Source organism: Camellia sinensis, chromosome 5 (genome assembly GCF_055761805.1).
Source record: "Camellia sinensis isolate YWXY chromosome 5, ASM5576180v1, whole genome shotgun sequence".
NCBI classification, from domain to species: Eukaryota; Viridiplantae; Streptophyta; class Magnoliopsida; order Ericales; family Theaceae; genus Camellia; species Camellia sinensis.
In genome coordinates, this window is record NC_138965.1 from 108,981,724 (window position 1) to 109,003,497 (window position 21,774).

Below are 21,774 nucleotides of genomic sequence, written 5' to 3' on the forward strand. Positions count from 1 at the left end.
GTTTCTGTTTGCCCGCAGAAGGGTGGGGGTCAGAGAGCTGCTTCTTCTTCAGCTAGACCGCAGAGTCAGAGTTTGGGCAGGGGGCAGCCCTTGTCTTGTTATCAGTGTGGACAACCTGGGCACCTGAAGAGGTTTTGCCCACAGTTGAGTGCCACTTCGGGAGCGTCTGGTTCTAGGCAGACGCAGGGTTTTCAGCCAGCTCAGTCTGTGCAGGCCTCGAGGGCCAATCCGGGAGCTTCGTCATCCCAGTCAGTGCAGCAGTCTTTTGCTCCGAGAGGTGAGCAGGTAGACCAGGGGCCTACGGGGCGCGTGTATGCTGTTACCGCGCAGGATTTAGTACCGGCTCCATCAGTAGTGAGAGGTACTTTTCTGTTTTGCAACTCGGTTGCTAGTGTGTTGATAGACACGGGTGCATCTCATTCTTTTGTATCTGCTGCATTTGCATCGGTTTTGGAATTGGAGTTAGCACAGTTAGCATCTCCCATTTGTGTGGTATCGCCTTTGGGTGGTGAGTTGATCTTGAAACAAGGTGTTAGAGGATGTGATATAGAGGTCGCCGACTATAGGCTTCCTTTTCCGTTTGTTGTCATGCCCATGAAGGGTTTTGATGTTATTTTGGGTATGGACTGGTTATCGTCATACCAGGCTGTTATTGATTGCTACCGCCAGAGGGTCACATTATGTACCTTGAGCGGGGAGTGGTTCCATTTCTTGGGAGACCGGGTTAGTAGTGTTTTGCCACCGGGGTATGATTCGCGAGGGCGAAGTGAGCTTAGGGGTCTACTTGCTAGCTTTGAGAGTTGTGAGTGTGATGAGACCCAGATTGTGTTATCGAGGGTGGTTTGTGAGTATTCGGATGTTTTTCCCGAAGATCTTGTTAGTTTGCCACCTCACCGAGAGATAGAGTTCTCTATTGATTTAGTGCCCGGCACGGCGCCGATTTCTATGGCACCTTACCGTTTTGCTCCAGCGGAGTTGGTTGAGTTGAAAGTTCAGCTCCAGGAATTGCTAGATAAGGGTTTTGTTCGCCCTAGTGTTTCGCCGTGGGGAGCACCGGCCCTCTTTGTTAAAAAGAAAGATGGTGCCTTGAGATTGTGTATTGACTACCGGAAGTTGAATCGGGCTACGGTTAAGAATAAGTATCCTATGCCCCGTATAGATGATTTGTTTGACCAGTTGAAAGGTTCCCGTTGTTTCTCTAAGATAGACTTGAGATTGGGTTACCACCAATTGAGGGTCAGGGAAGAGGATATTCCGAAGACGGCATTCCGTACGCGGTATGGCCATTATGAGTTTCTGGTGATGCCATTCGGGCTTACCAATGCACCGGCAGTCTTTATGGACTTGATGAACCGGGTTTTCCGGGAGTTCTTAGACCGATTTGTGGTCGTCTTTGTGGACGACATTCTTATCTATTCGCCTACCGAGGAGGAGCACGAGGAACACTTGAGAGTGGTGCTTGAGTTGCTTAGAGCCCATAGGCTGTATGCCAAGTTTGGGAAGTGTGAGTTCTGGCTGAAGGAAGTCAAATTCTTAGGCCACGAGGTATCCGGGGAAGGGGTGTCTGTTGATACATCCAAGGTTGAGGCAGTGCAAGATTGGGCACAGCCTAAGAGTGTGTTTGAGATCCGCAGTTTTCTGGGATTGGCTGGGTATTACCGTCGATTTGTGAAAGATTTCTCCAGGCTAGCGTCACCGTTGACTAGACTGACTCGGAAGGGAGTCAAGTTTGTGTGGAGTGAGACTTGTGAAAAGTCGTTCCAAGAGCTGAAAGTTAGATTGACCACCGCTCCGGTGTTGATTATTCCGGAGAGAGGGTTGGGTTATGCGGTTTATTGTGATGCCTCACGAGAGGGATTGGGTTGTGTGTTGATGCAAGAAGGGAAAGTGGTAGCTTATGGCTCACGTCAGTTGAAATTACACAAGAAGAATTACCCCACACACGACCTAGAGTTAGCAGCAGTGATCTTTGCCTTGAAAATCTGGAGGCACTACCTTTATGGTGAGAAGTTCGAGGTGTTCTCGGACCACAAGAGTTTGAAGTATCTGTTTACCCAGAGAGACTTGAATTTGAGGCAGAGGAGATGGATGGAGTTCATCGAGGACTATGATTTTGAGTTGCACTATCATCCGGGGAAGGCCAACGTTGTGGCCGATGCCCTTAGTAGGAAGACCATTAGTGATGTAGCTTGTATAGCCATCCGGGAATGGGAGATGTTGGGAGCACTTGGCGAGTTTGATTTGCTACTGGGCGAATCTGTTGAGGCTGCGGCCTTGTTTTCTGTTGTTGCGCAGCCTACACTTGTGACTAGAGTGTTAAAGGCACAGAGAGGTGACCTCGAGGTAGAATCCCTCCGAGAGAAGATCTCCAGTGGGACAGTTGAGAAGGGTTTGACGGTGTATCCAGACCTGAGTGTGAGATACCGGGACCGTTTGTTTGTACCGGAGGCTTGCCGTGAGGAAGTACTCCAAGAGTTTCACCATTCGCGCCTTGCGGTGCATCCGGGAGGTACTAAGATGTATCAGGATTTGGGTCGCTAGTTTTGGTGGCGGGGTATGAAGAGAGATGTGGCTGTTTTCGTATCGAAGTGCCTTACTTGCCAGCAAGTGAAGGCCGAGCATCAGAGGCCAGCGGGTTTGTTGCAACCCTTGCCTATTGCCGAGTGGAAGTGGGAGCATGTCACTATGGACTTCGTTGTAGGTCTTCCGAGGACTCAGCGGGGTAGTGATGCTATTTGGGTGGTAGTAGACCGGTTGACTAAGTCGGCGCACTTTATTCCTATGCGCGTGAGAGATTCGGTAGATCATCTTGCCGATTTGTATATTCGGGACGTAGTGAGATTGCATGGGGTCCCAGTGACGATCGTCTCAGATAGAGATCCTTGTTTTACTGCTAGATTGTGGCTGAGTTTGCAAGTTGACCTTTAGTACGGCTTATCATCCTCAAACTGACGGGCAATCCGAGCGTACTATTCAGATCCTCGAGGATATGCTTCGGAGTTGTGTCCTGGATTTCAGTGGGACGTGGGAGAGGCACTTGCCATTGGTAGAGTTTGCCTACAACAACAGTTTTCAGTCTAGCATCAGTATGGCACCGTTTGAGGCCTTGTATGGCCGACCGTGTAGGTCTCCAGTTTGTTGGGCCGAGGTGGGTGATGCACCTTTGTTGGGTCCGGAGTTGGTTAGGGAGACGACGGAGAAAGTTGAGCTTATCCGTAAGAGGCTTGTTACAGCCCAGAGTCGACAAAAGAGTTATGCCGACCGTAGGAGGAGGCCTTTGGCGTTTGAGGTAGGTGATCATGTCTTTCTGAAGATATCACCTAGGCGAGGCTTGATGAGGTTTGGGAAGAGTGGGAAGTTGTCCCCTCGGTTTATTGGTCCTTTTGAGATCCTTGAGAGGATTGGTGAGGTTGCTTATCGGTTAGCCTTACCGCCGCAGTTGTCCGGAGTGCATGACGTGTTTCATGTGAGTATGCTTCGGAAGTATGAGCCAGATCCATCACATGTATTAGATTGGACCGATTTAGAGGTAGATGAGGATGCCTCGTATGAGGAGAGACCGGTTCGGGTCTTGGATAGGCGGGATCAGGTCCTGCGTGGCAAGACCATTCCTTTGGTGAAAGTCTTGTGGAAACATCACGGAGTGGAGGAAGCCACTTAGGAACGTGAGTTGGGAGTCCGTGAGAAATATCCGGACTTGTTTATTGATATGTGATCTTGTATTTAAATTTTGCATTTTGTTGAACTTAAGAGCTTTTATATATGTCTTAAGTTGTAAAACAATGAAAATGTTTTGGTTATTGGAAGTATGTTTTGGAACTTGCCTCATATGGAAGTTGAATGTAACACTATATATGTTGAATATATTGTTGAAATTGGAAAGATAGTGCATAATGTTGATGCATGTTGAAAATACATATGTTGTTTACATATTGTGATATGTCTCTTGTTAAAGGGATGAGATGACCGGTAATGGGTCGAATTGTTGAATGTTAAATTGTAACATTGTCTAAAATGAAGGAAAACCTGTTTTTGAAAACTTGTGCTTAATTTCGGGGGCGAAATTCTTTAAGGGGGGGAGGTTATAGCGATCCCGGGTTTACCCTTGTTGTACAGTGATCCGGACATGTGTCCGTGGATGTTGGTAGTTGTTTATTATCTTGTTTGCATCCTTTTTGCTTCTTATTAAGTTATAGGATGTGTTGGGCAGGTTTGTTTCAGGTTGGTTGTGCTTGGGAGCCTAGTGTTGCTGCCCAGATTTTTGGCCCTTCGCTCGAGCTAGGAGTTTGTCGCTCGAGCAAGAGTTGAGTTTGTGTCTGGTGGGTCGAGCCAGGGTGGCTTCGCTCGAGCGAGTGTTGCGTCTGGTTCTGGACCTGAGAGTTGCCTTTCTTGGCTCGAGCGAGATTCCTTCGCTCGAGCGGTCTGGGTTTTTCTTCGCTCGATCGAGAACTTCTTGGCTCGAGTGAGAGTTTTCTGTGTCTGGTCGCTCGAGCGACCAAGGCTTCGCTCGAGCGAGAGTGTTTTATATCAGCGGACAGTAGCGATTTTGAACTTCACTTTTTCACTTTCTTTTTGATCCAAACCCTAAATCCGAGACCCTCTCTCTCTAAACTTACACCCTCTCTAAGATTTGATCTCCCTAAGGTGTGAATCTAGCCTAGAGCCTTTGTTAAAAAGATAGAGGGCGTTGAGAGCATCGTTCTAATCTGAAAAAGTTTGGATTTGGAGCACGTTGATCTTCGAGTCTTCTTCTCCTTTTTGGCTTAAACTTCGAGGTAGGGATATCCTACTCCTCTCTATGGATTTTGTCTTTAAATTTTGGTATTTTGAGATGTTGGGGTTGGTTTGGTAATTTTGTGAAAGTTTGGGGCTTTTGTGTAATTTTACAAAAGTTGGGGTTTTATTCATAATAAACCTAGATGCATGTTTGGCATAGAGAAATGGAATTGATGTTAAATCATTGATGAAAATGGGACCTAAGGGTTGAAATGGTAATTATGGAAAATGGCCTAATTACATTGTTTGATTAATTGGGATAATTAATGGTGAGAAATGAGGAAAAGAAATGTTGATTGAATATCCATTTGTGCATTTATTTTCTGTTTAGAAATAACTGCTTTGGGCTATCGGTGGAGGATAGTCGTGATTGTTGTAGACAATGCATGATGATTAGGCAAACTGAAACTAATCAATGAAGTGTGTCATGGAACTTGACGGTTGATAGAATACATTACATATATGTATTGAGTGATTGTATATAGAACCAATGTGTTTATATACGTTAAGTGTAGAGGAGGAGATGGGGGATGTACTCCGCGGTTTAGGGGAAGATAGGGGATGTACCTCTAAACCGGATAGTGTTGGGAGAAGATAGGGGATGAACTCCGTAGATACAGCTCATATGCTTGTCTAAAGAAGTGAAGATAGAGCTTATATGCTTATCTTTGTGAATGTGGATATAGCTTATATGCTTATCTGTGAATGTGGATATCGTTGTTATACATATCTGTTGAGCATGTGGATAGAGTTTATATGCCTATCTGTTGAAAAAGGGAAAATGAAAGGTAACTTGGACTCATAAGTCGTATGACATAAATATGTGATTTATGTGATTGTATCAGTGTTGACCATCTATCAATTGCTAATATTTTAGTCATTGTTCATGGTTGGTTTAGTATATTTCTACTGGGCTATGGCTCATCCTATATGGGAACATCATTTTCAGGTGCGGGTAGCATGCCACCTCCAAGGACATAGCTGGGAGGCTAGAGGCGGACATACTTTTGTCGCTTAACTTTGATGTATTACATGTAACTTCAAGCCAAGGGCTTATTGTGTAAACGAGTTAGTACTCTTTTGTTGTAACCAAGTGTTAACTTGGAAAGCTGTAAGCCCGTAGGGCAATTTGTTTTGATTAACATGTAATACTTCTGTAATGGAACTCTAATGAATAAAAGAATGTGGATAGTTTATATGTAAATGCATGTCTTATCTGATGGCTTTAATGTTGTTATTTTGAAGGCGTTACAGACTTGCATTGCTAGGTTTACTATGGAATCAAAATTCATAGTTTTAGACAAAGTAGGGGAAGAAGCAGAATGGTTTCGCCACTTCTTCGAAGATATTCCAATATGGCCAAAACTGGTGCCTGCTATATGTATACATTGTGATAGTCAATCAGCAATAGGTAAACCATAGAGTCATATGTATAACGGTAAGTCACGACACATTCGTCGTCGACATAATACTGTAAGACAATTACTCTCTAATGGAATTATTTCCATTGAATATGTGAAGTCTAAAGACAACATAGCGGATCCACTAACCAAAGGGTTAGCAAGAGAGCTAGTTGACAATTCATTGAGGGGAATGGGACTAAAGCCTATTAAATAAGGGTTACCATAACGGCAACCCAACCTAGTTTACTGGAGATCCCAAGATCTAGGTTCAAAGAGACAACTGAGTTGTGAATGACTCATAAGGATCATCTAGGAGTCAAACTCCTACCCATTTCTATGATGAAATAGTGATGTCTGCAGTGTTTAAGGTTAAGTAAAGTTTTAATGATTCTTATATCTAGATAAACCTAGTGGAGTATGGCAGGATACTTTTCATAAGAATCACCTATGTGAGTGTGAACTGGGCCGGTTCTATGAGATTTGTGAAGGGCTACAATTCTCTAGAGCACTCGTGAAAGACCAGGTTATTCAGAGCCAAAATGAACACAATAGTGAGAACTAAACTGTGTCTGGGGATATACTGTGTGAGTTCTATTGTCTTGGTTTACACAAATAGCTGAACAGTTCAAGACATCATGTTCACTGGTTAGCTAGTGAATCCGATAGTGTCTCACAAGGGAAGGTTCAAAGCCAAAAGCTATCTATCCTTTGCAGAATATTTCTAATTTCTGTACTCTTTGTAATTAGATCATGTTGTTGCTTTTTCTCTCCGTCAAATTTCATTCATGTGAGGGATTATTGGAAAATTGGTTTTATAAAGGCTTATTTTGGGCTTACTTTGAGCCCAAGATTGAGAGAGCCCAAACGTCTTTTGGAGTGGGTCCGAAAAGGTGACGTGTTCCTTGCCGCATGGCAAGTCACATGGTAAAGACGGTTCGTCAAAACCATTTATGAGTGAATGGAAAGTTGACATCGTTTTTGGGATCATGGGATGGGAAATTTAAAGAAGTAAATGTAGGTTTCTTGGTTGTCCCATATTGAAACTTTAAGAGAGCTTTTGTAAGTATATAATCTCTACAGTACAATACTTGGGTTGAGCCCCAAGGGGCATCCCAAGTTTGTAGAAGGGAGGAGTTATGGACAAATAAAACCTTAGCCCAAAGCACCACACACGCGCGCGCGCGCCACTACTGTCCCTTCGTTTGGTCGAGCCGAGCCGTGCCGGGCACGGTTGTGGGTCGGGTCGGTTCTAATATTAATTTTTTAGACAAAATTCTTTTGAATTTTTTCAAAAATTATTGCAGGAATTTAATTCCAAATTTGAATTTGAAATTCAAATTTTTGTCCAATTTTTGTGCCTCTTTTCAGATCCGAATTCCACTAAATTTCCCATCTATTGAACAGTTAGAAAACTGCCCAGACAAATTCAAATCTGTCCAGTAGTTCTGTAGATCTGTCTATTTTTTTGAACTGCATCTGTTCAAAGTAGTTGTATATCTGTTAGGCAGATTGAATAGATTCAAACTAAGGTTCATCAGATTCAATTTTTCGGACAATTTCAAACTACCAGACAGATTCAAAATGTTCTAGACAGGTTTTTAAACTGCTGTAGTTTCAACAGATTTAACTGTCCAGTAGTTATCTGTTGAAATAGTGTTGTATCTGTTCAATTTAAATGTTGCACCTGCTGGATTCAAATTCCACCCGTTCAGTTTGAATAATTGAACCTGTTTAGGTCTATAAATAGCAGGCCACTTTCCAGCAACCTCTCATTCCAAAAATTCATTTTCCTTGCTATCATTTTTGCATCCTTTATTCTTCATATTATTTTAGGAAAAATTTCAGAGAGTTATAGAACACTAGGTTCTAGTTCACCGGACAAATTTGTTTGGAATGCTACTACAAATTTGTGAAGATCATTGTATATTGGGAGATAGACGCCACATAACCGTAAGCACCATAGCAGGGCGAATCTGTCTTAAGGACAGAGTGTCATACACTCGACTTGGTCTTTAAATATTCATTCGGTTCGGTAAAAATAAATTCGGTACGTTCTTTATTTTATTTGTTTGATTTTGTTTCAATTTATTTATTGTATATAAAAGATTGTTCCAACAAGTCATATCGAATTTCAAATGTCAATGCTTTGCTACCCAACCAAAAACCTCCTTCCTTGTTTCACTTGTAATCAAATTGAAGTTGAATCCCTAGATCTTCACTAGGACTGAGGCTCAAGAATTTGGGGAGAAGCAAATAAAAAAATGGAAAGTGAGATCATACAAAAGATAGGGTGGGTTTGATCGTCTTACCAGTTGAATTATATAATATGTGAGATTAAGGTTAGGGATAGAGAGAAAAAGAATAGAGAAGACGAAGAGTAAACAAAAATTATACGAATAGGGATTAGGGTTGTGCTTCATACCCTCCACCTCAGTCCATATTTATATTGATCAAATAACATAACAACAATAATATCCTTACTAATAACAACAAAAGACACTCTATATATAAACAACATCTATTCTAACCTTACCAATTATTTCTTTTGCCCGAAATAGCCTTTTTGTGTGATTTGTCATTAATAACCTTACTCTTGATTTATATTACAAAACAAAATCAAAGTTTTTTCTAAGCATGGAAATGTACACCTCAAGCAAATAATACAACCTCAAACAATAAGGAACCCCAAACAATGAAACACAAGATGGAAAAAAGATAAGATATAATTTTTTGGTCACACTGGTATGTTCCTAACTAAAGTGGAAAAGAGTAACAACTTTGGGTTGGAGTGGTCTTGATAAGAAATAGATAATAAATTTACTAGCCAATGCCTAAGTGTTAGTGACACAAGTAAGCAAAGAAAATTTAAGGTAGCAAAACCAACTTGGCCAATAAAAGCCCCCTATAATTTATATTCTTATTAACAAAATTTTATTTAGAAAATCAAGTAGATATTGAAATATGAATTGATACAGATGATTAGAAGTGCACTAACATTTATTGAGGCTTTTGACATGAAAAATAAAGCATATCACTAACATCAAAATTTGATTTTAACTAGTTGTTTGTGAGAAAGTCTTTTAGTGTTGACTACACTTTTCGCCCATACAGTTTAAATCAAAATTCATTTTGGTCCCTCTTATTTCAAATTGAACAATTTAGTCCCTACACTTTAATTTCAGCTTCAATTTGGTCCTTTCATTCGAATTGGAGGCTAAAATTTATGATTTTGGGAAACCTGTCAATTTATGATTTTTGAAATTGAACATAAAATGTAGGACCAAATTATTTAAATTGAAACAATAAAGACCAACGTGAAATTTGAGTTAAATTATAAGGGTGAAAAGTGAAATAAACATTCTTTTTAAAAGAAAACAAAAATAAAATATTAATAAGCATGTTTTGTCATCTCAACAATGCAAACATGTCTTCAAAAGTTGCACTAAAACAAGCTTCTAATTTGAAAGCATTTTTGTCGATGTATTGTGTATGATTGTATTACTTTCATGTATTGTGTAGTGTATCATACCATTAACATATATGAATATGGATTTTTTTTTTTTTTTTTTTTTTCATATATAGAACCAATGACATAAAAATTTATCTCTAACAAAATTACAAATCGGCCAAAGAGACAAATTATTCATAAAAATATCCAAGCATCTAACTCATAATATATTAGGGATAATTTAAATTTCATAAAACAAAAGATAAGTGACATTTCATTGCAAATATAAAAATAAGAACAAAAAAATTCCAATCGGACCTGAGTGATTTGATCTTTAGTCATATTGTTGGTGACTTGAATCATGAGAGATGTTTCTACGAGGTATGATTTGGTATTTGTATCACAATTCAATGCATACCACAAAATAGGAAACCAAATACTAATAAGACTCCTAATTAAACTATCATTTAAAATGTAAATAAAATACTAAAGACATCACATTATAAAATTGTAAATAAAACTTCTAATATCAAATTGTTGTGCCGTTGAACCATATTTTTAAAAAATCCAATACAAAGAATACCAAAATCCAAATAAACTCACTAGTCAAAAAATGAATCCCTATTCTATTTTCTACAAGAAATTGAATTGCTCTCATGCATCTAATTCGGATGAAAGAAACAAAGTGTTTACACACAAACTGTAGGATTTGAGATTGGACTAGAGATTTGGGCCAAAAAGACTTATTTCGACCATGACAATAAACCACAAAACAAGTATGTTTGCTAGCACTCATATCCAAACAAGTATTAAAGAATTATCTTTAGTTGCAAATCATGAGCCAAAGAAACAAATTCATAAAAGACAAGTAATAACTCTTGTCACATGACTACAACTGATCATCAATAAAATTGACAAAAATGAAATTTAATTAGTACTAAAGTAGAAAACAAGATATAACTTCAAGAAAAAATGGACCAAAATGCCACATTTTATTTGTGAGATATGTTACACATGCTAGTATCATAAAGACGAAATATTACAAACTATAACATCTTGTAGTTTCTTACATCGCAAAGGCAAATAAATTTTTCCTCTACTCTTAGGAATTCAGAGTCTTTAGGGAATTGACGCTTTAGGACAGCCATATGCGTCTCATCCTGCATCATTTTGCATGCCTATCGTTAGATACTTTGAAAAAATACATGGTGAACAGGTAACAACCTAAAAATATACTAGGCACCTTTAGCATGTCGATAGTAATTTTATTAGGGAAAAGTTCTGATAGTAGATTTGTTATCATGGGAAACTTCTTGTCGTTGTCTTGTTTTCCACAACAACCTTCTCGAGAAATATTAGTTGCATTCAATCTCATAATCAACGATATTATTGAACTCAAAAAAAAGTGTTATGTTTTCATACAAACCCTGATAATTGAATATAAGTATCTAGGTCAAAAGAAGTGTATTAATAGGTTTTAACAATAGCTAAAAGAAAATTAAATCATTTTGGCCTAATTGGTTCGGACCATTAAATTGAAAGAGCATGCATATATATCATCATGGTATAGATGTCTTGGATCGCTGGTAGTATTCATGCTTCTAACTTGTAGGATAGAAAATAGTAGTAGTTTTTTTGTTCAACCATTTGTAGAGGCTGAACTTGGTTCATGGTTAGTTTTTCAAAACTTTTACATTAACATTGATATATACAAAAACTTGAAATCTTCAATTGTTTAGGTGAATGTAGATATATTGAAATCTTCCATAAATACACAAAAACTTAATTATTTGAACCCCATGCAGATAGAGAAAAAATTAAATACTGAATTTCCTGATTTCCTTTTGAAGATGAGTAATAAGTAGGATTTCCTTTCAGTTTTTAGTAGCCTCTTGGCAGTTAAACCCAAATAGAGAACCCAAGTGAAAGAGTTCTATGGTTATAGCCTCGACTATGTCAATATCCATATGGAGAGATAAAAAAAAAAAAGGAAAAAAAACCCTATACTTATTTTATTATTTACTAGGAACGAGTTTTCTTAGTGGATTAATCCATCACTATAACCTTGTTAAGAGAATTTGTGCAAAGGAGAAGAAAAAAATAAACTTGCCCTTTGACAAGCTGGTGGTTTGCCCCAATGAATGTGAGGGCATTCACAGTGGAGAGAGAAAACTATTCGGCCCTGATACTGAAATTTCATTTCATATTTGCAACAGTAACCACAAATTATGACAGATTGGCTCAAGCTAGGTTGAAGACTTTTGTTTGTAATGTTTGCATGCAAGTTTGTTGCTTTTATATTTGATTTAATTTTTTCCTTGATTGTCATAGTTATCTTTTTGAAATAACTCTGTTGTCTCAATTCAAATTTTTGGCTTGTTTGTAAGTTTTACCTGGCTTTTATAGGCATGGTTTTCAAGCGCAATGGCCACAACTTGGCGGTGATTTTATAATTGTCGCAAAAGACATTTAGCGATGAAATTTTGACTTTTAGCAACAATTTTATACGTTGTGAAAAATGATTTTTATTATAGTGATATATATATATATAGAAAATCAAGTGGATATTGAAATATGAATTGATATAAATGATTAGAAATACACTAACATTTATTGAGCCTTTTAACATGAAGAATAAAGCATATTACTAACACGACTAGCTAACTGTGAGTAAAATCTTTCTTAAAAGAAGATAAATATAAAAAAGGGTAAGTTCTAAATACACCCCTGAGGTTTGCTTAAAATATAGATTGCCCCCTATGGTTTTGGAAATTACAAATACCTTATTGTTAGAATTTTTTATTTAGCATAATTAATAGAAAAATGAAATTCTTAACTACCCTCCTATACAACAATTGAATTATCTTAATTATTGATTGAAATATTTTTTGACAGCATTAAAAATTGTTAATTAACTTGATAATTTATTAATAAAAAGGTTCATTTGTTATACAATTAGAAACTTGAACCACAGGGGATAATTTGTATTTTAAGCAAGGCTCATGAGGTGTATTTATAATTTACCCTAAAAAAATGTAGCTTGTACTAATAAGCATGTTTTGACAACTCAAAGAAGTTACACTAAAAAAAGCTTTTGATTTGGAAGCATTGTTGTAGAATCGTGATTATTGTGTAGCGTATTGTATTGTGTATCGAAAGATACAATAACATGGATTAAAAAATATAATTCTTTTTCTTCATATTACATATAAATATATTATAAGAATAAAGAACAATACCATATAATTATTATATAACCAATGACTTGAAAATTTATCTCTGACAAACTTAAAAATTGGTCAAAGAGACAAATATACATTCATAAAAAAATCCAAGCATCCAATTCATAAGATATTAGGGGGGAAAATGAAAATTTAATATAGCAAAGGGCAAAATGGAAAAAACGGGAAAGGACAAATAATAATGGTAAATTACTGGGATGTTTCCAATAATTCCAATATTGATGAAATGTCCAAAACTAATTACAAAGATATGAAATCTTTAGTCAAAAAGACAAAAATGACCTTTTACCTTCCCTTTCATCCTTTCTTTTTTCTCTATAACTCCAATGGCTTGCCATTCACCATCGGCTACCACATTATACCCTATCCACCATCCCTAACCCTCCCCCATCCTCTCCTGCCATCTCCATTGTCACCATCACCACCGTTGACCCTCAAATAAACCCCTTCCTAACCCACCCCACATTACCATCAACCACCATCAAACTCTCCCACTTGTTTGCCCAATAACTGTTAGGATCATGGACACCTAGAAAATAACAAGAAGCAATCAGACATACAAATGAGACACATAAATTTATGTGGTTCGGCCCAATGCCTACGTCCATGGAGCAGAAATGAGAATTTTCACTAAACAGAGCAAATACAAAAACAAGGAGGAGAAAGACTCTCACTCAACTCACAGCTCTCTACCTCTTAAATTTCTGATGATCCATTCACCCTCTCCCTTCCGTCTCTATTTATACACAAAGAGAGAGAGAGAGAGAGAGAGAGAGGCAAACCCACCAAAATTTCTACCTTCTTAATGGTGAGAGTCAACAAAGGCAAAAACGTGTAGAGAATGGAGAGCTGGTCTTGCAGATGCCCAGCTCAGACCTCCTTCACTTGAGGTGGAAGTCCCCGTACCCCATCTTTGCATGACTCTCTGCTTTCATGCATGAGGGTGGGAGCTAACAATTCTCTCCCTCCATACCTACATGCATGACTGACTTCTCACTTGAAGTCCATCCCGGCAATGTCTCTGTAAATTTTGAGTTTGTCTCTCGAAACCACCTTTGTAAGCATGTCAGCTGGATTCTTATTTGTATGGATCTTGATCAGTTTTAATAACTACTTTTCTATCACTTCTCATATCCAATGATATCCAACATCAATGTGCTTTGTGCGAGAATGGCACAGTGAATTCTTGCTCAGGTGTATGGCACTCTGGCTATCACAATGTACCATGAACTTTTCTTGCTTTAATCCCAACTCTTGGAGAAACCGCTTTAACCACAACATCTCTTTCCCAACTTCCGCTGTGGCAATATACTCTGCTTCGGTTGTGGATAAAGCAGCCTTGGTTGTAGCTAGTGGCACTGCTTTAGCTGCCTTGGCTGTGGCTTATGCTGCTGCTTTGGCTGCCTTGGCTGTAGCCTAGGTATTGGCTTTAGCCAGTGCTACTGTCTTGGTTGCGGCCAGTGCTGTTACTTTGGCTGCCTTGGCTGCGGCCTGTGCTACTACCTTGGCCTGTGCTGTTGCTTTGGCTGCCTTGGCTGCGGCCTATGCTACGGCCTAGGCTTTGGCCTGTGTTGCGGCTAGTGCTACTGCCTTGGTTGTGGCCTGTGCCACGACCTATGCTGTGGCCTTGCTAGGTGCCCCAGCCTTGGCCACACGCATGCAAGCTAGGCCGCGGCCTTGGCAAGTGACGCAGCCTTTGCTGGAGCCCTAACTGTGTGCTTGCAGTCTAGGCCGGGCACATGCAAGTGAGGACGCGACCTTGGCAAGTGCCACCACCTAGGCCATGCACTTGCAATTGAGGTTGCGGCCTTGGCAAGTGCCACCACCTAGGCCATGCACTTGCAATTGAGGCCGTGACCTTGCCAAGTGCCATAGCCTTGTTGCGCGCATGCAAACAAAAATGCGGCCTTGTCGTGTGTCGCGTGCGTGGTAGCCCGGGCTGCGACATTGACAATTGCTGCGGCCTTGGCCACGGTGCAGGCCACGTGCTTAATACCCAGGCCATGGCCTTGCCAAGTGCCGTAGCCCAGGCCGTCGCGTAGATGAAAGACTTCGTTCAACACGTGTTGTCGACGCACAACTCATCGTAAAGTGTTAGCATTCCACTTAAGCCTTAGGAATTTCGTTTCGGCAAGCACGTAAATCGTTTTTGTGTGTCAAGTCGCACACTTGGGCTATATTACTTGTTTCCCATCCTCGGGGGAAATTGGTCACGAAAGGGGTGGGGAGGGACCAATCGGAGCGACGCAGTGTTGAATCTCAGTAGATCGTGGCAGCAAGGCCACTCTGCTACTTACAATACCTCGTCGTGTATTTAAGTCATCTACAAAGGATTCTACCTGCCACTTTAGATAGGAATTGTACTTTAAGGCGGCCTGCACGACTTATCCGCCGTGTGGGCTTTACCAACGAAACGTGCCTTTGAGGGCCAGACGCCTCCTACTGTGGGTCGGCAAGCGGACGGCGAGCACATGCATCGCTTCTAGCCCAGATTTTCACTTAGAGGTGTTCAGTCATAATCCAGCACATGGTAGCTTCGTGCCACTGGTTTTTCAACCAAGCGCGATGACCAATTGTGCGAATCAACGATTCCTCTCGTACTAGGTTGAATTACTATTGCGACACTGTCATCAGTAGGGTAAAACTAACCTATCTCACGACTGTCTAAACCCAGATCACGTTCCCTATTGGTGGGTAAAAAGTCTCGCTCGAGCGTGAAAATTTACGCTCATGCTATGTTATTGTAAATTGCTATTCAAGGACTAACTATAGTTTCAATCAATATCAGCAAGCACAAATATGACCAACAACACTTATGATATGGGTTAAAAAACTACATCTTTAGGCAGTTTAAATATGTTGTTTCCTTTCTCTCTCCCTCTCTCTCTCTCTTTTCTCTCTCTCTCTCTCTCTCTCACAATCAGTCAAATCAAAGTGATATATTTTAAGAACATTTCACCTCCCTGCCCGAGTGCAACAAAGGTGACCATTACAAGCTAAAGTGTAACAATGCTTACCTTTGCATAGGCTGTTTTTGTGCTATATTTTCAATTATCCAATGATGATCATCGTCATATGTAAATTACCCAGATTTTCTTGTAAAAAAATAAATTTAAGTAAACAAGAATAAGAATATCAAGGTCATTAGATATTTGGGTTGCACTCTAACAGTGCTTTGAGGTTTGCATTTGGAGCATTTCTTCTCATCTAGATGCTATCTTCATTTTCTTTTTCATAAGCATAGTAGATTTTAAGTTGCCTATATTTTTTCATTAGACATCAAATAGTCTCTTCGCTATTACGAATTACCAACAAAGAGATAATAAAATTATTTTCTTCTTTTATTGTTTGTTTAGTAGAAGTGTGCAATTGTGAGGTTATGCATTTCTATGTTCAAACCAATTATCAACAATAAGTGTGCACTTTAGAGAGAGAGAAATTAGTCACAAAAGGACAATGTATGGAAGTAGAGCATAAATGGTGTCTTTTTAACATAGTTTAGGTGCTGTGGGACATTGTTCTATATTTTGGGATCATTTTAAGTTATCTAATCACTCAAGGTTCCAGCTAGACTTTTCTCTTGGGGTCATATTGGATATTGACAATTTCCTATAAATGTATGCCATGCCTCATGCTACATTGTTTCTCCAAGATAGCAACAATCAAAATAGTAAGAACAAATCAAAAAAGTAGCGCAATTAAATGTATAGCATCTAACGACTCCAGTAAAGAAGGCCAAGCAAGCAAAAATAAAGACATGGTTTCAAGGAATAACCTATTAAGAACAAGTGCTACAACATTCTCCAAAAGACAAACAAAAGGAAGCATGGACGATGCTGGTTGGTTTATTGGTAAATTGCTAATTAGTCTTATATTGTAGGGACTTCTTATCTTCATCATGCTCTTTAGTTAAGTACACTACGTTAATAGGCGTCTGATGTCCTCTTTTTCATTAATTTATATATAATCACAAGAAGCTTTCATAAAACATGCCACATGCAACATATGTGCACAAAAATTAGTATATATATTTAGTTAAATTTTACATACCTTTTGGGAATGTTGTGGATCATAACTGTTATGCGATTGTCTTCCCCTCACATTATGTGGGTAATGTCAATTTTGTATTCTTGCACACATGAACTAGTTCCCTCGTTTTCAAAATCTGAAAGGTTGACATCAATTAAGCACACATGTTTTCATAAAAATAAAAAGGTAAAGTAACTTTTACCTCCTTGTAAAGGAATAATTCCATCTGAAACTGGTCCTGTGATCAAGAGTGGTGAGGCATCAGAAACATATCACTGCCTAATGAATAGAAAAAAATCTAATTGGCAGTAATCATACCAGGAAAACTTGTTGAGCTATTAGCAGAGCGGCTTTCTTGCACATATGGATTAGATCCATCTTGTACAAAATCTGAAATTTTAAAATCAGTTAAACATGCATGTTTTGAAAAAAAAATCCCGTAGTTTAGATTTAGTATGTTTTGAGTTGTCCTAATCACTAATCAAGGAGCTTAAAGATCCTAAACTAATGTAAATGACTTCAAGTTTAGATTATGTTTTGAGTTGTCCTATTCACTAATCAAGGAGCTTAAAGAACTTAGACTAATGTTATTGACAATTTGATGTTAAGTGAGAAATTTTAATTAAGATTAGTGATAACTAAGTAGAATTAATTAGTACTAATCAAGATTAATTAAACTAATTGGAGTGATTAAGATCCAACCTTGATTAATTAACACTAAGCTTGATTAGCTAAGCTAAGGAGGGAGGATTAGAGATTTGGTGAAGCATGCAAGAAGGTGAACCATCCACTAAGGAGAAGCATACACATACCACACCTAGGCTCCTTACACCTCCTACTAAGAAGATTAGGTTAGGTTGCACCCTTGAGAGACAAGTGTCTTTTTTCAATTATTTATTCAAAAATTCAGCTTAGAGGAGAGAGAAATTGCTGGAAGTTTGAAAGCAAGAAGAGAGGTGACAGGAAGAAGAAAAGAGAAAGAAAAGGATGAACAAGAATTTGAGCTTGAAGATCTTGAACCTTAGCACCCGAACCTTTGAAGTGAAGTAAGTTCTTCACTATATCCTTTGTTTTGATCATCACGACTAGTAAAAGTTGGGGAAAGATTAAGTTATGGTGAAGTTAAAAGAGATTAGAGAGATGAGAATTCTTGATGAAAAACTATGTTTTGATCTTGTCACTTTGAAATAAATAATGTTTTCATGTTTCTCTACAAGTTTTGAAAGTTTTACAATAAGTTTTCATAGTCCCAAGCCTTAGAAATGAGAAGAGAAGATATTGCAGAAGCTAGGAAATTCGAAGTGGAACACAAGATTCAGCATTGCATGAATCTGCACGTGCTCCAATAATCACCGCAAGTCAAGGTTGTTAAAATCGGGATCCTACGTTGGATTGTTGGAGGTGTTTATAGGATCGGATCGTAGAATCGGATCGAGGATCGTAAGATCCTAGCGAAAAAGACAAATTACATAATAATTTAATTTAAATAAATATTTATTATAAAGTATACACAAAATGAGCCTATATTTTATTAAAAAGAAGTGAAAATATTGTGAAAAATATAATACTCCATGTAAAATGTACATATAATAATATACAATAGAAAACTCGATGGTAAAAGTTTTGTATTTTATCAAAAAAGAAGGTGAAGAAGAAGAAGAATTCTATAACAAAATAATTCATAATCTACAATAATGCATAAAAAGCGAAGAAAAAATATTTAATAAAGTTGGATATGAAAATAGATTAAGAACTCAAAAGAATAGCTTAACCGAATGATAAGATTTGTCGTTAGCATCCCTGGTGGAGCGGATTCAAGTCACAAAAATAATCTCTCCAAAAATTGGGATAACGTTGCAATCATCTTACCCTCGTTAGACTCCGCTAAAGCTAAGTTTGTTTTTCCGACTATTTAATTTTCTTAAATTACCGCAATATTTGAATGTTTGTTTCCTAGTTTGTTTTTCTTAGTCTATTTGATTCAATACGACTTAATTTTTATCATTTATTTTGACCACGTAAATTGGTATTTAGACAATAAACATAAAATTTACAATAAAATGTCATACAATACAAAATAAGACTTGTAAATTGGATCGGATAGGATTAGATTCGGATCGGGATTCCATGATCTTATAAGATCCCACTACCAGGATCGAAAGATCCTACCTATAAGGAGATTTTTACACGATCCGGATCGATTGTACTTAAATGGATCGTAAGATCGTAGGATCGTAAGATCCGGATCGGGATTCTGATAACCATGCCACAAGTGCGGCAAGGGTCCCCGCACAAAGAACCCAATAAACCGTTAAATGTGAAACTATTGAATTGTCCCAAACTATCACCTAGAACGACAGCATGCAAAAATTAACATAATAACAAATATTAGACTTATTAAAAGTAAAACTATTGAAACTTGCTTTCTGCGCTTTAAGCCTAAAGTAAGTCTGCTCTGCCAAGTCATCCTTGCAACAATCTCTTATTGTGTCAAAAGCACGGCAAATTTCTACAGTAGTCTTTGATGTTGGTTGTAGCATCCAATCCCTGGCTCTTGTAGCCAAAAAATTTGCAGCCTGATTTCCCTCTCTAGGGATGTAATCGAACATGTATCTCTTGAACTCTTTGAGAGGCAATGTCCTGTAGGTACAAAAAATGCATTAATGCAATGAAAAAATATCATTTGAACAACTTCTAAATAAAAATAAATAAAGCAATAATTCATATAAATAGAGATCGTAATATTTCATTGGTAATTCGCCGCCTTTAATAGCTTTAGCAATGAATGAGTTATCCAACTGTATTAATATCTTTGCGAACCCATATTGTCGAGCTAGAATGAGGCTACATTCGACAGCTTTTAACTCAACTTCGTAGCTGTCGCATACACCTCTGAGTGGCATAGCATGCATAGCTTTGATCATACCCAAATGATCTCGGAAAACCACCCCCGTTGCCGCATAAACAATCCCACCTATCTTGATGAATGGCGCATTTGAATTGATTTTAATCCAATCCACAGGAGGAGGAATCCAAACAACCCTACCAATTGGTTGTTCCAATAGTGGAGTATTAATCATACTCGACACCCTAATTGTCTTATCTTTAATAAATTTTTCAAAATGACAGTACTCATACGGACCCAATTTCAAAAATATGTCCATATACTCCTTCACGGAAATGTATATGGGTCGTGCCAATTTTGATTGCAGTCTATACAAGGTACGGAGGTGGGGTAAATGTTGTTCTTCAAATTGGGTTCTCAAACTAATCTCAAATGCAATCAACGTACAATAATCCCTATTTCTAACTAAAAAACTAATCATATGTCTTACACGAAAAAAAACCATCTTGAAACATGCAAAATTAATAAAAAACTACTATCAATTTCCAAGAAGATATATGCATAACAAAGATAATAACACTATCATTATATGAATACTCCTCTTCGCTTATTAATTGATTCATGCCATTCAAGTAGAATCACATAATATTTATTTCAAAATTTACATTTTCAAATTTATTCAATAAACCCTTTTTTTCTATTATTTTTTTCAGTTACAAATAGAGTAGTCACATAGATTAGACTTCAAGTACGAAATGAAAGACTTAGATCAGTAGTAATATTAAAATCTAGCATTTTATTTTTGTGATAAGCAAAATAAAATTCAAAAACAGATATAACAGAAAAGTACAAAAGCAAAAGAGCATTTTCCTAGCACAAACAACAGATAACCAGCAACAGCAAAAATGCTAACACATCACCCAACCACTATCAATCTAACCACTATCATTCTTACTAGAGGCTACTATGTAGAGTGTCCCCCCAGATTCTCAAAAGGTTAATTATGCTGAATTAGCGTGATTTATTAAGTATAAATTCATTTCTCCTCTCTAATACCATTGGGGCTAATACCATGTAGAGTGTCACATCCCATTTTTTGCATTTCTTTGCCACATCTTTCATCCTCTTTCATGTCTTTCTTCAACCAAGTTCCAAGTCCCAAATTAATATGCCATTTGCCCAATTTAAATTTATAATGCTCCCAATCAAAACATAATATAGTATTCCATTCAATTTGCTTTATTACCGAGGAAGAGTTCACTTAGTGATGAGCAAAAGCAATACGGTTAATCCAAATAAAATTGAACACTATACATGTGTATATATATAACGTAGCCATAAAATCTTCTATTATGGAGACCACAAACAATCCCCAATTTAATCAATAAAACTTGTTTCTCACTATGGCATGGATCTATTTTTCGAGTGTTGAAGAATACAACAATTAATAGAAAACTCAATTAAGTTGGTCACCCAACTACCAAGCCCAAATATACCACCATTGTTCAAGACCACCAATCTCACACACTAACCCACTATCTCCTTCACTTTCTCACCATTCACCACAGTCGCATTCACAACCATTAAAAAAAGTACATAAGTGTAGGCAATCTACCTAATTTCCAACATTGTTCACTCTTCTCTAATAGTTCACTAAAAATAAGATATAAACACGAATAGCATGAATTTACTAAACATATTAGAGGTCACGTGGCCAAAATTCCAAAGCATTTGAATCTCAAAAACAATTAAATGTAAGTCCAAAATCATAATTGCTGCACATATTTTTTATTTTATGAAACAAAATTTTATGTCACCTTTAGGACGTCTATTTTCATTCCTCAATTTTTCATACCATAAAACAAAGTATAGCTATGAAAATGAATTTTGAATCAAATAACAACTATTTAGATTTTTCAACAACAGATTCTATTCATTTATTTTTGAGTAAATAAATTAAACAATAATTTAACACCTACCGCCATCACGACCAAGGCACAAATTCTTAATCACAAACCCATTACATCACAA

At 37.8% G+C, this 21,774-nt stretch overlaps 1 long non-coding RNA gene across 4 annotated transcripts in view; it reads right to left on the reverse strand.

The window, feature by feature from the left end:
* Positions 1–10,588: 10,588 nt before the first annotated feature.
* The window catches only part of LOC114258171 (uncharacterized), a 30,723-nt gene continuing 19,537 nt past the window's right edge, over positions 10,589–21,774 (reverse strand). For 2 of the 4 annotated variants that reach the window (XR_014329967.1, XR_014329965.1), the window contains 4 exons: positions 17,217–17,288; positions 17,101–17,136; positions 16,920–17,034; positions 10,589–10,787 (listed from right to left, as the gene is read on the reverse strand). This is a non-coding gene — a long non-coding RNA (uncharacterized LOC114258171). Of the gene's footprint in view, positions 10,788–16,919; positions 17,035–17,100; positions 17,137–17,216; positions 19,539–21,774 lie in introns of all 4 variants that reach the window. The other 2 variants (XR_014329966.1, XR_014329964.1) reach the window with 1 other exon arrangement.